This window comes from Protopterus annectens, chromosome 2.part0 (genome assembly GCF_019279795.1).
Source record: "Protopterus annectens isolate FY-2018-M chromosome 2.part0, PAN1.0, whole genome shotgun sequence".
NCBI classification, from domain to species: Eukaryota; Metazoa; Chordata; order Ceratodontiformes; family Protopteridae; genus Protopterus; species Protopterus annectens.
This window is the reverse complement of record NC_056728.1, coordinates 1,713,257,681-1,713,275,632: the sequence shown is the minus strand read 5'-3', so window position 1 is coordinate 1,713,275,632 and position 17,952 is coordinate 1,713,257,681. Positions and strand designations below refer to the sequence as shown.

The 17,952-nt window shown below is 35.4% G+C and overlaps 1 protein-coding gene across 3 annotated transcripts in view; it reads left to right on the top strand.

The window, feature by feature from the left end:
- Window positions 1-17,952, top strand: part of LOC122793591 (Golgi integral membrane protein 4-like) — a 1,583,571-nt gene that overhangs the window by 377,833 nt on the left and 1,187,786 nt on the right. The window lies entirely within an intron of this gene.

Genomic DNA, 17,952 nt, shown 5'->3' with positions numbered 1-17,952 from the left:
GCTAGCACAAGATGTAATGCTTTCCTGGTTCCATAACACACAAGTACACACATACAAATGCATGCAGCCTGTCTAGCAAGTTGCTGTTAACAGTATTCATAATGCTTTTCTAGCCTCCAGGATTATGAATGTTACTGTTAATTACTTAAAGTGATTTATCTCTTACTGGATGGAAGATGGCAGTAACAATCATAAGCCTGACACAATAAACGTCTTATGAATGCATTTAAGTACAAAAATAAATAGCTCATGCTCTTTCATAACATTTCCAGTGATTCTGCAGATTGTCCAGTATTCTCCATTATGGTCCATAACTATTTAATATCTGTCCCTATTTTTGCACCCCCCCCCTGTATTTTTGGGTTTGTCCAGATTTCCTGTGCTAAGAGGCTGAGTGGCATGCTGTCAACTAGCGCTGATTTTTGGCTCAGATTTTTGCTGTCCGTCATAATCCTATAGATTTCTTTTACCTCATAAAATGCACGTTAATTCAAATTTTCTTGATCTGTCAACATCTTAAATTAATTGAGTTAATATTTAAACAGTGTCGCTGCTTCAGTAGGTAAGAAGGGGTTAAGAGATTAAGAGCCGTGTTGTTGTTGCTGTTTGTCTTTTCAGCTTTTCCTGGTTAGGGGCCGCCACAGCGGAACTCCAGTCTGCTAACGATTGGCAGTAGATTTTTTTATGGTGCCGAGTTGCCAGCCCAACGCCCAACCTTCAGCGAAGGCACACCTATTCATGCATGTCTTTCGGAGGCCACTTAAGGCATGCAGACTCCACACAGATTAGATTAAGAGCCGTGTACAACTCTAAAACAAAATCCAAACAGTTCTACTGAATGAACGACCACCGGAGGCTCTGTTTAAACTTTTTAGCACTATCGTCCTTTATGTTAAAGGACAAAAGCACAAGTTTAAACGGAGCCTTCAGTGATCATTCATTCATTACTTCAGTAATGAAGTATATCGAGACAAAAAAAAATTGTCATGGATGCCTGTGGTAATGTTAAATGAGAACTTGCTTTTTTTTTTTTTGTAGACCTCCTAACTCTTCTCATGAGTTTGATGCCATGTTTCATAATGGATATGATTTGATAACTGTTGAAATCAATGTTCCAGGGCTTGATTGGTGTGAACCAGCAAGCAAATCAGAATCAATAAACATGTTAAACATAAAATGAAAACATATTAACTGAGGATAGTATTAAATGCAAGTGTTCTCTGACAGTAAGTGAAGCTACAAAAGGTGATAATATACTCAATGTGATCTGGGTCAGCAGCAAGGCTCCGTCTAATACATTAGTGTGCCTTTGACCTTTTATATTTATCATGCAAGTCTTACAAAGTTGTCAAACATACTGAAAGAGAATAATTAATTGGGAAGTTTTACCAGGCTAATTTTACAGCTATTAATCAGAGCTTAGCGGATTAGCATTGGAGGAATTGTATTGAAAGGAAAAGAGGGAAGCAGAGCTGGGACATTTTTTATGATATTTTTTGTTTGTATGAGTTGATTGAAACTTGGTTTCCCTGTTAGAAAAAGGCAGTCTCTGCAATAAACTCGCTAAACAAATGAGTAAAATGAAGGAGATGTGTTGGAAGTATAAAAGGAGCTCAAGAGTGTTACAAATAAAATAAAATACATTATTCAAGAGTTAAAAAGGCTTAGGAATATGGTGAGACCAGCCAGATGCAGCTACGAGATACGAGATGTTCTTCAGAAATTTTCTGAAGAAGTTTTTGTATATATTAAAGGATGAAAGTGCCGTTTAAATGGAGCCTCAGGTGGTAGTTTATTCAGTAGAACTGTTCTGTTTTTTTCTGTTAGAATTTATAGTTTTGGCTCTCATTCTACATTGCAAGCCCTGTACAACTGTATCTCTGTGCAGTCTGGAGAACTGTATACACTATTATTCTTTGTATAACAACACCAACTGGATTTTTACGAGTTTAACTTGTATTGTATGTTCACTTACCGACAAAAAACTTCAGCTGTCCCACTTTTCATCTCAGCATTCATAATGTCACTTTTCTAATTTACTACAGAGTGATTTCTAAAATGCGAAGCTATACGAACCATCTTAAAGGTGCTGTTCCTACTTTCCACAGTCTTATCCTTGCCTTCTGCATTTTTCATGTACGTACAATTCAGCATCACTTGCCACTACAAAGACTTTAGACTTGGATTACCACATGAGCAGGCTGCAGGCAACTGAAGTTTTTTTTTTTTTTGTATTTTGAAATCTCCCGCATCTCCAGGAGTCTATCAGCAAGCAGTCAGGCACTGCCTCACGAAGGTGATATCATCACGCATGCCCCTACATATTGATGACATTGCAGGATATGCTGGCAATGACATGATGACATCAGCTGTACTTTTAAATTGTAAGTAAAAAAAGAAATTGGGAATTGAACGGGCCACTCAGAAATTTGTGGCACCTCATTATTTTGCCCTCAAAACCGGTAAATTCCAAGGAATTCGGTACGGTTGAGAGGTATGGCAGTCAATACTAAATATAATCCTGGGTATTGACTAGATTATCTGTGGTATTATGTTAGGATGAAATGGCTAGGCTTGAAATGACTTCTGGATTGATAAGCCTAGTAACCTCCTATGGTCAACCGGCTTAGTAGTTAATTTCTGATGATACGATGTTTCAAACTGGGGCCATTAAACTTTGTGAATTGTTTAGAAACATAGGATACCAACAGGACATGTTGAATGATGTTAGTAAATTTGTATAGAACATAGAAATCTTAGACATGGCCCCTTATTGCAGCAGTCCAATTCCATGATGAGTAAAAAGGACAAAAGTCCAATAAATTCTTCACAGGCTTTAGTCCTGCAGTACAGCAAGGACATCTCCTCTCTGAAAAACTCCATTAATGCCCTTATGGAGTGCTGTTTTTGGAAGCCTTGGACTAACTAACTGGTTAGGTCAACAATCTAGATTTGTTTTTAAGAACAACAAATATTTTAACAGAATATTAGAATCAAGTAAGAGTTACGAAGGGACCTCTACCAAAGATTTGGGCATGAAACGATGTGGATCATGTAAGTAATGCAGATTTATTTTTGAAGGAAGTAGCTTTTCTGTGCATGGATTTCCCAGATAGATTGATCAGTGTTAAGGTCAGGTGTTTGCAAAACAAAGGGGCTGGTATATATTGCTTTTTGTTCATCTTGTCAGTATTTTATGTTGGAAGGACTATCGGCCCCCTGCGGACAAGAATTTACAAGCACAATTATGCAATCAGCAGAGCAGATTCTTGTAACTCCTTTTACAAACATTCTCTGGAGTGTAAAGATTTTAAAAATTTTGGATTTACTATTTTAGAAAATGTAGAACACCCAGAAAGGGGAGGTGATTGGGAAACACTAGTTAAAAAGAGAGAATTTTTTTTTTGAGCCTATGCTATTAAATGCAACTGTTCCACCAGGTATTAATGATTTAATATGCATCAAACCAGTTTTGAAAATTAAGGTAGACTGCCTGTCATAAAATCCCTTCCATCTTCCATGTTTTAAAACTAAATTTATTATGTAATTTGACTATACTATTTATTGAATGCTATTTATTTACTGAGCACTTTTTATTTCCAGATACTGTTTAATGTTTAACATTTATTTCAGTTTTTTCATTGCTCTGTTGTGAAGTTACAACTTTGCAAAACTCTCTTGTGTTTTTTCTGGTGTGATTTTAACATTACAGGTTTAAATGGATGTATCTCCTTAAATTCTTGTTTTAATTGTGGCACCTTTTCTAGTATTTAAATGTGAGGAAGTCTTTTTTAAACCGTTTCTGATGAAATTCCTTTCATGGTGGAGCAAAAGCACTTTACGTCAAATTAAAGATTCTGCTGGGACATCTGATGCTGCATTTATATTTTATCAGTAATAGAAGCGATCTGTATTTTCACGAGGAACACACGTGGTATCGGGTGTTGCATGTTTATTGCACTAGACAAGATACTTATGCATTGACAGATAATTAATGTCATACTCATTTAAAGAAACCATTCTTAGCTACAAACAGTAAAGAATTTTAAAAGCAACGTATCCAAATCAATAACCACATAATTCATAGAAGTTGAAGCAATTAGTAATTTATGTCTAATTGTGAGAAGAAGTCATGCAATGTGTAAATAAATGTTAAGTCAAGTACACTGAGCAAATCCTATACAAAATGAAGTAATTCATAAAGTAGTTATTCTGGCTTACCATACCAGTTGTGCAAGCCACACTAAAATGTTTTTTCTGTCACTCACAGTCCTACCTCAGTACAACAGTAAAAGTCAGAGGTAAAAATTAAAATGTATAAAAGGTTATCTTTGCTAATTCCAAAACCACTCTGGATGGTTTCAGATAAATGCTGGATTGTAGTGCCTATAGTTTATATGAATTTATAGCTGACTAGACCCCTTAGGAAGGCTTGAGCTTTCCTCTCTATAGTTTATCCCTTTCTTCCAACGAACAGTAAAAATTCAGAGATAAAAAAATCAAATATAAATCAAAAATGATTCAAAGATGGCTGCCATTCTGTAAGCACTACTGATCTACATCTCTGCATATAACCTGAGGAAATCTAAACCCTGAAGTAATATCAAGAACTTTTAAACAAAAAATCTTGGTAAAAATAACTGCAAATTTATGTATTTAACCTTCAAGAAGTGAACAAACTGAGGAAAAATATAGTATTTAATAGGATTATTGCAAATTACCAGGCTCTGAAGAGTTTCAAACAAAGGAACTGTGTATTCAGTATACTCTGAGTTCCACTACTGATATAAAATGTCGAAGGAAGACAAAAATATGGACACAGCTACTACAAAAACTAAACTTTCAGAACTGCAGTCACCGAAAAAAGATGTAACTTCGAAACGACAAAAAATTATAAAACAGCAGGAACAATCAAAACCAGGGACCAAAAATAAACTGATCAAATGCTGAACATGGAGGATGTCAAAACTGCCCTGTTACCCATTCAAGAAGCTCTGAAAGAATTAACTGTACAAGTACAAACTTTCGGAATCTCCTGTACTCAAATTCTTGAGAGAATGGATAAAAGTGAAGTCCGGATATCAGAAAATGAAGACAAAAAAAATCTGCTAGCAAAAAAATCAGATGCACACGAGTTGGATATTCTTGCTATTCAAGCTAAAATAACTGATTTAGAGGCAAGATCTAGAAGGAACAATATAATTGTCAGAGGAATCCCGGAGGAATCCCGGAGTCTGTACAATATAATGACTTAATTGCATCTATCCTACAAATATTTACAATTATTCTTAAAGACCTTGATTTGCCAAAACAAATAATCATAGAGAGAAACACAGGCTTCTAACAGTCCAAGACCTGTATATGTTAAAATATTGAATTATCAAGATGTTAGCAAAATTCTCTCAACTATCAAAAAAAATGGAGGATATGTTATGTGGAACAATAACAGAATTTCTGTGACCCAGGACTTACCTTTGCAAATCAGGCAAGCTAGACAATTGTTATCTCCATACTGCAAATTTCTTATTGAAAAACATATAAAGTTTCAGATTAAATATCCCAATACGTTAATATTTACAGTTGAGGGATCCAAATATTCTGTTTCATCAAAAAATGAAGCAAAAGTTACCTTTTTGAAACTTTTCAAGGTTTTACCTGCTTCAGAGACTTGATCTGATTTTCCGTTGCAACTGGCATGGCATCCGAGGTCGGATTTAGTTGCTGCTGTGGCTCGAGGTCTTGGTAATCCTTTGTTTGGATGTTTTATTGTGTTAGGCCCCTCTTTGCTTAGATAAGAGCTCGTTTTTCTAAATCCTGGACATTCGCGAGTATCTCCCGAAGTTTTACAGCCTTTGTGAAGTCTGCTCTCCTACGAAGAAACAGGAAATGACTGTGGTGCTTCTGAGGGTGCGATATTTGTTGTGACACTTCCGGAAGTCCGTCTCTATTAAGATTCCCCCTTCGCGATCGTTTGGGCTGATTTCCAGGCTTGGAAATCCGAGGAGGACTATGCTGGACTGAATAATGCAAAAGAAACAGTAAAGGATGTTGTGTAATAGTAATTTAAGCACATATTTACAAGCTGATACATTTTCAGTTCCCCTAATGATTAAACATTTTTAACTTTATAATATATCAATGCTGAATAAGGAATGGATATAAAGGTAAGCATTTAGGGCAATGTACTGTTGAAAGGAATCAGTTATTCCCCTAATATCATTAAGTTGTATGTGTGTGTGTGTGTGTATATATATATATATATATATATATATATATATATATATATATATATATATATATATTTATATAGTAATTATATATTTATATAGTAATTATACTAGATACTATATTTTATCCTGTCATATAGTAAAGACCCAGATATGTGAGATGAGTCTTTATAATACTGATAACTGCTGATGTCAATAGCTAAAACATCTGACAGTACCTAATGTTAATATTGACATTGGGGAAAGTTCCTATTTTTGTTATTTGGATGCTTATATGACTATAATTTCATAATAATGCAGAATTTTTTTTTCTCCTTGTCTGCTGTTTGACTAAGCGAAAATAACGTTGACTAAAAAAATTGAACTCTCATTTTATCTTATGATCAAGAGGTTTTATTATATGTAATTTGTATTGTTTCATTAGAGGTGTATATAGAAACCAAGAAAGTTATTTATGTACAGCAGATAATTTTTTGTTTGTTTTCATATAGGAATATTTTTATCAGGATGTCTGAATTAATACCTCTATGGGGTTTCTAGTTAGATAATTAAGGTTACGAAAAAATTTATACAGATTATTCTATAAATAATTTTTTATATGATTTACTCAAAAATAGTTAATACAAGAGATATTGATTAATAGTAGTGTTTAGTAGGGAATGTTTAGATTAGACTTTGTAGAATTAAAGTTAGTTTTTATAGGTTTTGTTTATGTTATATGTGTGATTTATTGTCAACTGAAGAATATATCTAGACTTATATTAGTAATCATTATAATTATTTACCCTATACAAGACCTATACATGTCCTGGTCCAAGGGTAGAGTGGGTAGGCACTGGTATGGGACGGGATTTCAAGAATGCTTCCAAACTATATATATTTTTAAAATGTCTCTGATTACACTCGAGTTTTTCTTTTTAAAGGTTTGTAATAATAAATAACAGAGTAAAATGTGGGAAATAACTCATGGCATACAAAGGGGCTCCAGAGCTTAAAGAAGAGGAAATTATTTCTTCATATACTTTTGCAGTCTAGGGCGTGTTTTACACTGCTCCAGGAAACTCACCTAACTAATGATCAATGGGCAGAGATCAAAAAAAGGAAATGGATTAGAGAGGTTATAGCTTCAGAAGGTAAGACCAATAGTGCAGGGTAGCTATAGTTATTAAAAATCAATATCAAGGTAAGATTTTGCACTCTAAAATAGATAAAGAAGGAAGATGGTGCTTTGTTACTCTCTCATCTACTCTCCATGATAAACCTATTTTACTTTGTAATGTATACGTACCATGCAGTAATCAACAATGTTTCATAGCATCACTTTATCCGCTTTTAAACCAATATAATAACTATGATATAATAATAGGAGGGGATTGGAATTCCTATCCGAATCCGAAGTTGGACAGATCTTGTCCACAAAGGTCATTCAATAGGCAAGCGGTGGTTGCACTAAATGATTTAAAAGAAGATTTTCAGTTATATGACCCTTTTAAATATCTGAATAATCATTTTAATACAAATAATTTTACTTTTTATTCACCGTGTCACAAAATGTGGTCTAGTAAAGACTTCTTTTTGATTTCACAAACAATGACTAATTTTGAACCATTAGTTCTTATATATGTGCGTTATTTATCAGACCATTCCAAAATTTCATTAAGTTTTCCTAAAGATCCTAAACATAATTTGGTGCACAGGGGCTATAATTGGTCTTTAAACCCAAATCTATTAAATAAAGAAGAAATAATACATGAAATTACAGATGTTCTTAATCGCTTACTAGTTAAGTTAGAGAAACCACAACATTCTCCTGATATAGAATGGGCAACAGTTAAGTCACAAATAAGCGGGGTCTTTTTGCAAAAAGCTTCATATTACAAAAAAATGCAAACTAGAGAGATACAAAATTTGGAAGTTAAAATAAAATCACGTAACCAAGAGTTGATTCAGAACTACAACAGTCAAACAGAGGTGGAATTATTCAAATGTCAGAAAGATCTTTTCTTAATTCAAAATAATAGATTGACATTTTATGAGCATAAAATGCTAGCGAGGTATGCTAGTCATATTCAAACGCCATCAAGGGCATTAGCTAGAATCATTAATCAATCAAAAACAGCATCTTTAATTTCGGAAATACATTTGGATAATACAATATATTCTAAAACCAAAGATATTGTTAATGTTTTTGAAAGAATGTACTCCAATATTTATGCTGATCAAAATGATCTATCCTTAAACAGGTCTAATAAAGAATTTTTCCAGAAAATTAGTTTTCCAAAAATAGATAATAATTCCCAAAAATACCTAATTAAACCTATATCGGGTGAAGAAATAACTTATATAATTAAAAACTTCAAATCATACAAGGCACCGGGGCCTGATGGACTGACTGCTGAATTCTACAAAACTTTCTGTGATATTTTTGGTAAAATACTCTCGATTGTATTTAATTATATAATTAATAAAATTAATGATCTCCATTTTAATGCATCAAAAACTATTCTTATACCTAAAATAAATGCTGATACCCAAAATCCTGATAATTATAGACCAATTTCACTTCTAAATGTAGACATGAAAATTTTGACTTCTATTCTGGCTAATAGATTGAAAAGAGTAATGAATCGAATAATATCTAATGAACAAGCGGGTTTTATAACTGCCAGACAAACAAGCGACAATACATTAACACTACATTCATTAACCTCTTATGCTAAACAAAAGAATTTAAATATCTATGCACTCATAATTGATGCGCAAAAGGCTTTTGATAGGGTCAATACAGATTTCTTGTTTGACACTTTGCCATATTTTAATATACCTCAGGAATTTATCTTATGGTTACAAATCTTATATACTAATTCTTACACCACTTTATATATCAACAAAAGTTTTTCTAAAAGAATACAACTTAAAAATGGAACACGACAGGGCTGTCCCTTGTCCCCCTTGTTGTTTAATATATATCTAGAGCCCTTATTTTTATATATTAAACAGAATGTATATCATAATGCCCCTATATTATATGGAACAAAAATATTCATGGTGGCATTTGCAGACCAACTGCACAACACCAATTTCAGACACTGAAAATTACTGAAAGCGGTGGAGGACTTTGCAGTAATATCTAATTACAAAATTAATCTTAAAAAAAAAGCATATTTCCTTTAAAAACTCCCAAACCCTTTTCGCTTCTCCCATTGGTGGGGCAGGTAAATTCTGAAGATAAAATGAAGTACTTGGGTATTACCTTTTCTACAGACGATAAGGATTTTTATAATACTAACATTAAATTAGTCTGGGATCACATACTATTTGATTTTAAGAGATGGAATAATTTAAAGCTACCTGTATTAGCAAAAGTTGCAATTATTAAAATGAATGTTTTACCCAGATTATTATATATATTTAGATCTGCTCAAGTACTAATTTCCAAAGGGTTTTTTAAACAAGTTCATAGGGAATCGGCTAAATTTATTTGGGACCCAAGAAAGACCAGGATATCGTATGATAAGTTGATGACTTCAAAAAATAGAGGGGGATTGGATTTACCAAATTTTGAAATTTACTACTTAATAATAAACTCGAACAGAATCTTAAGAATTGCTAATTACAACTTATCTAGCAATAAATGGTCACCAACGTGGGTAACTTTGAGCTATAAACACATTTTGAATTTGAATATTAATCCCAAATTAGTATCTTTCTTAGGAAAGGAAAAGCTTAAATTATATGATATAATGGATCACATTAAATTATATATAACGTCATTACAAAACTTATTTGATTCCTTAAATCTTATACAGCATATGATGGTCTTCCAACCTTTTCATAGAAATCCTAACTTGAAAATTAATAATAAATTAATAAATCTTAAAAACTTTCCTCTTATGATGAATTTAACTTTACTTGATATATACCCCCTACTTAAAGGATTAAATTAATACAATAAGACAAGAAATGAATCTGCCCAAATCATATTTAATTATTTTGAGACAGATCAAAGTACTCTCCATAAGTTATTTTAATGACTTTAAAATTAAAGATGAGGAAATAAAATGTTTGAATTTGTGGCAAACCCTTCAACAAGATGTCAAATTTATAGCTGCCACTAACAAACTAATAAAGGATCTCAAATTTCAGAATACAGTTCTTCTGTCAAAATATTGGAGGGAAAAACTGCCACTTACAGAAGAAAAGCAATTACTGAAGGCAATCAATTTAACAACAAAATCAATATCTTTTCAAAAATTAATGTATACTCAACTTATGATTTTTAATGACGCTTATTATACACGCCTTAGATTGCATAAGTTTAATTCTAAAAAATCTCCAAACTGCCCATACTGTAAAGATCAAGCAGCAGACCTTCTTCATATGTTCTGGAGCTGTAAATGTATTTATAAACTTTGGAACTCCTTAAAAGTACAACTTCAAAAGATGGGATATCAAAGTTCAACACTTTCATGGGAATTCATGATTTTACATATTCCTCCAAAACAGTTTCCTAGATCCCAAATCACCATATTTATTAATATTTTTTTATTAATGAAACTTTATATAGTTACGAACTGGTTAAATCCATCTCAAACGTCATGGGACAATTTTAAGACTTTAGCAATAAGACATATATTAGCCCACAAATTACTTCTGAAGGATCATAATAAAAATATCAAATATGGGAGCAAATTTTTAATATTATATTGGCGTAATATATGGAGATCGAGTGTAATGTGAGACATATATACCCTTTAAGGGGAAAAAAAATTTAATAAGTAAAAGATTGAGATATCTGATCTATAGATAATTCTTTTCATATGTTCTTTTATAATCTGTTGTTACATCTGGAAGCATTCATGTAAATATTGTATATATGTTTTTGTGATATTATTAGAAATATTAGTTAGAACTTATTAATATTTTTGTTTTGCTCAAGTTTGTATGGAAAATGGTAAAACAATAAAGATTTATTATTGAAAAAAAGTATATAAATCAAAATAAATCTTCTTCTACCAAGCAATTGCACAGTAAATCACAAGACACTGGAAGGTTTCAGATAAGCAAGTTTTATTCTTTACGTAGTAATGGAAATGTATTACATAGTGAAATATTTGTAGTCTTTTTTAACTAGAAATGTAACGACAACATAACTGAGTAATCTATGTTATTATTTAATAGTAATCTTGTAATTGGACTGCGGTTTTACACTTTGTATTCCTCCTCACTGCTGATGAACCTCCGAAGATGTTTGATTCTGAGGACAAGGAAAGAAAAAAGGGCACAGCGAAGTGTTTCAAGGCAGCTTGTTACCCTGTGTCCTCACTGCTCATTACTGTGTGTCCTCATATGTATATACGGCCCTATCAAGGCATCACAGACACACAGGGTAACAACTTGAAAGCCAATATAGGGGTTGTGCCTTCACTGCTGTGTTTCTTAAAAAAAAAAATGTCATCACCTTTTACCTAGCTAATGTTCTCAGTGGAATGTACCCCTTCCATGAGAGTCTTGCAGATGACCACATGGACCACCATACAGCATTCTTTTCTTCCATGCAGTAATACACGAAGAAACAGCAGAAAGCATTTCTTAACGTGTGTAGAGATAATTACTACTGTTTATGCTGTAAAGCTGAACAGAGTCAAAGTATGCAACTGTAGTGATGTTTACAGGACTGTTATTGCTTCATTACATATGAGGTAGAGATAGTGTGACTTTGTGTGCAACTCGGAACAGGGTAACTATTACAAGACATGGTCCAGTACGCGGTAGTAGCAAGGGAGAAAACAGTTAGGATGCAAACAATGAGAAAATATGTGGTGTTATAAGAGGTTAATAACACTGCAGGAAGCTACTGTGTACCCAAAAGGGAAATAATCATATGTGCATGATTACAACCTTGTAGTCAATTTAGCATGCAAGTCATTCATGCAAGTACTCTGCGAACATTGAATCAGTAGTAATAAGAGAATTATACAAAAATTGGTCTGCCCACAGGTGATGTATATGGTTGCTGGTCTACAAGAAGAAAAAACAGATCATGTGTACATGTCTGTAAGAGGTCCAATTCTGCTTTTGGTACCTGAACAGCTACAGCCATCTCAATGCCTGTTGCTCTCTGCTTCGTCACACAGGCCTTCGCCAGAAAACTGCATTTTTTCTTTTACTTTGTTTTCATTAAGAAAGAAATTAACTTTTCTGTCTCTTCTCCAACATACTTCTCAACTTTTCACTTGGCTAATACAACTCAGGAGTCAGCTGAGGTCTTGAACACCAGTAAGGTTGTATCATCATAGCAGCTATCGTACTGACATGTGATAGGAGTCACATGAGGGAAATTGAAGCAAAAGTGTTAAATAGTTTTATATTTTGTAAGTTAATTTCTTATTGCAAAACAAAACAAAAACAGGTTTAAAATAGTGGCCACTCATTTCAGTCATGATAAAAGTTTCAAAATGTGAAAGTCATTAAAGGGAACATTTATAGATTCTGAATCAGAAATTGCCAAGCAAACTGGTATTGGTGAAAGGTCAGTTTTGAAATATGCTTCTGTGCCAAAACTTTGTCTTTTGCTTTTCACAAGTTTTTGTAGCTGTTACTGAAAAAGACAGCACAGTGGCCCAACCATTTAAACTCTGTCTGCTTATTGGTAGATAAACCTTTCTCTGTGCAGAATGAGTCAAAAGTGGATCATGTTTTTTTTTATTTCATTAATTCTGTTGCTGTAATATCTAAGCATACCTGGCATATGTAGGAGTTACCTTCATTGGGTCTGTATCACATTATCGAAACCACAAAAGGTCGAATAACTCTTCATCGTCCCCTATTTGTCGAATGTGAATCTGTCGAATGATTACTACCATGAAAATCTGTTCCATGGTAAGTAACACGTTGGCCAACCTACCAACTGCAATAAAAACAGCAAAATGTAAAACCTACCTTGCTGGGGGACTACACCCCCCACACTCTCCCAAAGTGGGAGGCTGTGCCCCCCCCCCAACTAAATTTACCAACTCTGTGATAGTACTACAGTTAGGAAAAGGGCAAATTCCCAATGATAGCCCACTGGTTACTTACCATGGGAAACAGTTCATGGAAACGATCGTTCGATGGATTCAGAGTTCGAGAAATAGTGGTTGATGAAGAGATATTTGCCCTTTTGTGCTTTCGGCAATCTGGTATAGACGCCCTTAATTTAGGCAGTTTTGATAAAAGGCTGGTAGTTGCATTGACTGATTCAGAGATTTTGATACAGTCTTTGCCAGGAAAAATGGATTTGTCTTTAGTGACTCCCTTTCATTATGAAGTAATAAGTATGGTTTACACTTGAGAACTGAAAAAAGATTGATTTGTCTTTATTGGTGTCCTTTCAGTGTGCAATACCAAGTAAAGTGGTTTACTCTTCACAGCTTTTAATTCTGAAATCCATCTATCTCATGTTAACAACAGCTGGTAAGAAAAAGCACTTCCATGAAAACTATTTCAAATCCACCAAATTTACTGTTTCACATGGAGGTAAAGGCAGATTATCCAGTATAAAATTCATATCTAAAAAGTGAAATGTCTCCTTGGTGGTCTTACGGTGAAGAACTTATTTATGGAGGTCTTTACAGATAGCTTTCATAAGAAAATTTAGCCTTCAGTGACTGATAGGACTTGGCAGACCACATATGTTTGGCTTATCAGATGTAGCTTTACTAAGTTGCTGTATTTGGTTGAATTCTTATAGGCTATTTTGTTTATTTATCATTGAAGTAATTGACTCTTTGATTTAGGTCTTTGCCTCTCTTCTGTCAAGTTACACTTGGCATCCATATTAAACTTTCATCAGAATGCAGATTCTCTCTCTAGCTTCAATTAAAGTCTGTAAAACTGTCTTGAGGGCCATGTTTCTACTTTGTCCCTGTATTGATTGTCCAGTCCTATCATGGGGCCATTACTTTGTTGTGGAGAAGAGTACCTTGCCTTCCTTTGAACCTGCTTCTAATGCAGAGTTGAAGACCCCCTTTTTTGTCACTCTTACTCCAGGTAAAAGACTTCCTGAACTTCAACCATTTTATCCCCCCAACCAATGTCTGATCTTCCAGAAAGCATGTCTGTAAAGTTGAACCTGTCCTCCTTGCCATAAATAGACATGGGAGCTAAAATTGGTCAGCTAATCAGTGTTCTCCCTAGTTAAGCTAATGGTGGGGAATACTTGCTGTATTCTGTGGAAGCACATAGGTACCTCAGAGAAGGAAATCCGTAAGGAAAGATTCTTCAGCTTTTATTTCTTTCCCCAACAGAAATTTGGGTGGTAGGTTGTCAAAGTGAACCTTTTCTGTAAAGTCTTGCTATCAAAAATGTACTAGATCTTTGCCTTAGGATTTTACATTATGTAAATTCTTGCTATCAAAAATGTACTAGATCTTTGCCAGAAACAGATGCTCCTTCTGGTCGAACACTTGCCACTTCACAAGTGTTGGCCTGATGGGTGCTGTTCCCTAAATAGGGAGATTAAACTTAGTGTGAAGGTAACTTGTGTCGTATGCTGCACCTTTTGTTGGGTGACAGAAATGTTGAGCTTGATCCTTGGGTGCTCAACATTGTTGGTAAAGGGAAGGGCTAAGGCAGCCCGGGAAAGTTTTATGTGCCAGGCTAAGTCTTATTGGAGTAGCTGAAACTATCAATGCAGATCTGTCAGTATGGTAAGTATGTCATTTTTGTTTTAACAAGCAGTTTTAACACCTGCGGCATAAGTCCCAGAGGTTACCAAATACTGACCTTCTTACTACTCTGTTATTGGAGTAGGTGCCCATGGCTTTCATTTGGGACATTTTCATGGGATTAAATGAGTTCAGTTTGTCACATAACTGATCACATGCTGTATATTTTGGTGGTCACAGAACTGATCATATGACCCAGGCTCTGCTGGACTTAATCTAGCTTTGTTTTGAATGGGGTTGGAATATTCAGTGAATGGTGTAATATCTGAAAAATGACTAAGTCTTTCAGAAAAATTTAAAGAAGATTTTGCACCATTATGAAAAATAAATTGGTCTGGGCATTTCAAGGAGTGACAAACTGAAAGGGCGACAGCACTGGGTAGAGTGTCAGCCTGAAAGATAGCAGGGAAAGTTAAGAATCAGGAAATAGGGTTTGATTGGGTCCTGCAATTTATGATAGCATGGCAGAATATGCGTAGTGTTGAATCACTGACTTAAAAGGTAATGTAAATATTGGAAGAGCGTTGCACCACAGGTATTAGTATTTCATCTGAGTATTCAAAACTTGCTAAACAACCAAAATGGTAGAAAGACGGCTTCAAAACAACAGCTTCAATAACAGGCTTTTACCATGTTGAGTCCACAATATATGAAATATAGAGCTTTTCTGTTGTAAAAGTCAAGTGGCGTTGTAATTCCACAGCTTTAAAACATGTGGATGTCATAAAAACAGAAAAAACGAACATAAAAGTAAAGAACCCTTCTGATGTAAACAATGGACAAGCGCTTTCAGCTTTTTCAAGCCTTCTTCTGGATTTGACTTAAAAGGTAGAGATAATGAACCCACTTCAGGAAATGCACTTTTTCACCTTGCCATCATAGTAACCTAAAATTATAAGCAAATGCCAAAGTGCAAAATGGGACAGAGAGCTCCAAACAGGGCCATCATGAATAAGAAATGTTTTTGGCAATGCATGTTAAGCTTTACAGCTATTTAATTTAGCCTTCAACGTGTCATGTAGTTGCCCCATATACATACATACACACACATTATATATATATATATATATATATATATATATGTATATATATATATATATATATATATATATATATACATATCTATATGTATATATATATATATATATATATATATATATATATATATATATATATATATATGTATATATAAATCAGTAAGTGCTTTCACATATTCAAAAAAAATGAAAGCAGTTCAGGTCTGTAACTAGCTGTAACATTGCAGTAACTGTATAAAGATACTGTCCATGCCTTGTATGCACTAGCTGTGAATGGTGTACCAGGAATCCTGTCCATACCTTGTATGCACTAGCTGTGAATGGTGTACCAGGAATCCTGTCCATACCTTGTATGCACTAACTGTGAATGGTGTACCAGGGATCCTGTCCATGCGTTGTATGCACTAACTGTGAATGGTTTACCAGGAATCCTGTCCATGCCTTGTATGCACTAACTGTGAATGGTGTACCAGGAATCCTAGCCATGCCTTGTTTGCACTAACTATGAATGGTGTACCAGGGATCCTGGCCATGTCTTGTATACACTAAATGTGAATGGTGTACCAGGGATCCTGGCCATGCCTTGTATGCAGTAACTGTGAATGGTGTACCAGGAATCCTAGCCATGCTTTGTTTGCGCAAACTATGAATGGTGTACCAGGGATCCTGGCCATGCCTTGTATGCACTAACTGTGAATGGTGTACCAGGGATCCTGGCCATGCCTTGTATGCACTAACTGTGAATGGTGTACCAGGGATCCTGGCCATGCCTTGTATGCACTAACTGTGAATGGTGTACCAGGGATCCTGGCCAAGCCTTGTATGCACTAACTGTGAATGGTGTACCAGGGATCCTGGCCATGCGTTGTATGCACTAACTGTGAATGGTGTACCAGGAATCCTGGCCATGCCCTGTATGCACTAGCTGTGAATGGTGTACCAGGATTCCTGGCCATGCCTTGTATGCACTAACTGTGAATAGGTTCATAGGTAGGTACTAGGCTATCTGCCCAGAGGCATTTATAAGCCTAGCCGGAATGTGTTGGCTTTTGGCGCTCCCTTAGATTAGTTCCCTGTGAATCTGTCCAGCAGCAGGAATCCTGCCCATGCCTTGTATGCGCTAACTATGAATGGTGTACCAGGAATCCTGTCCATGCCTTGTGTGTACTAACTGTGAGTGGTGTACCAGGAATCCTGGCCATGCCTTGTATGCACCAACTGGGAATGGTGTACCAGGAATCCTGGCCATGCCTTGTATGCACTAACTGTGAATGGTGTACCAGGAATCCTGGCCATGCCTTGTATGCAGTAACTGTGAATGTTGTACCAGGAATTCTGGCCATGCCTTGTATGCACTAACTGTGAATGGTGTACCAGGAGTCCTGGCCATGCCTTGTCTGCACTAACTGTGAATGGTGTACCAGGAGTCCTGGCCATGCCTTGTATGCACTAACTGTGAATGGTGTACCAGGAGTCCTGGCCATGCCTTGTATGCACTAACTGTGAATGTTGTACCAGGAGTCCTGGCCATGCCTTGTATGCACTAACTGTGAGTGGTGTACCAGGAATCCTGGCCATGTCTTGTGTGCACTAACCTGTGAATGGTGTACCAGGAATCCTGGCCATGCCTTGTGTGTACTAACTGTGAATGGTGTACCAGGAATCCTGTCCACGCCCTGTATGCACTAACTGTGAATGGTATACCAGGAATCCTGTCCATGCCTTGTATGCAGTTACTGTGAATGGTGTACCAGGAATCCTGGCCATGCCTTGTATGCACTAACTGTGAATGGTGTACCAGGAATCCTGGCCATGCCTTGTATGCACTAACTGTGAATGGTGTACCAGGAATCCTGGCCATGCCTTGTGTGCACTAACCTGTGAATGGTGTACCAGGAATCCTGTCCATGCCTTGTGTGCACTAACCTGTGAATGTTGTACCAGGAATCCTGTCCATGCCTTGTGTGTACTAACTGTGAA